This window comes from Galeopterus variegatus, unplaced genomic scaffold (genome assembly GCF_000696425.1).
Source record: "Galeopterus variegatus unplaced genomic scaffold, G_variegatus-3.0.2 Scaffold7046, whole genome shotgun sequence".
Classification (NCBI taxonomy): domain Eukaryota; kingdom Metazoa; phylum Chordata; class Mammalia; order Dermoptera; family Cynocephalidae; genus Galeopterus; species Galeopterus variegatus.
Window position 1 is genome coordinate 78329 of NW_007733157.1, and position 962 is coordinate 79290.

Sequence of the window (962 nt, forward strand, 5' to 3'; positions counted from 1 at the left end):
GGAGTGGCCTGAGACCCAGACTCTGGGAAACTGAGCACCTCCTATCTCAGAACCAAGTCAAAATGGATTTAATGTCAAATAGCAGTAACGTGCACAGTTTGTGGTTCCCCAAACAGCATTAATGGTCCATACAAGGAAAAAACAAAACAAAGAGTACAAAAAAACACATACTCTGCTGCTTCTTGTGGGGGATACTGTTGGATACTTGACAGCCAGCACTGTTGTTTTCTTTGACAGCCAAACCCACCTACCATTATGGGGTCTAAAAATATTAACTACTTTGTTTCCCAATAGTCCTTGTAGCTGGAGCACAGGCAGGAGACAGCATGCTGGCCAGTGAGACAGAAGAGCAGTTTGCTGCAGACTTCTAGGAAATATTTATTTTTCCTTGAATAGAAAGCATTAGTGGGGAAGAAATTGCTGCCACTTCCTTCCTACTTTTGGATGTTGTCCTATCAGGATGATATATGAACTATTACAGCCACCTTGTGACCATGAGGTTCAAGACCAAGAGATACTGACAACAAAGTCCTGACCACTGATATTGCTGAGCTATCAACCAATGCTGATTTGCATATCTACAGACTATATATAGTTCTGAGAAAAATTAACCCATACTGTTTATAAACTTATTTTTAGGTTAATATTCTGTTCCTTGAGACTAAAAGCACCCTATTGAACCTCCTATCACCAGTTTCTATAATTAGCTAACTGCTGTACATATTGAGGGGCAAATGCATTTTTATTTCATAAAAGACAATAAATTAACAATGATATTTTTGAAATTACAAATACCATGGTGAAGATTCTTGTCTTGAACTGTAAGTAATGAATGTCAAAGTCAAATAAAAATATGGAGATGAATCTCTATGCAAAACATTTTATTTGGAAATGCATATAAAAAGCAGAATTGCATCTCTGGGCATACACACAGATGGGGTGTTTTTGGTTTATCCAAAGAA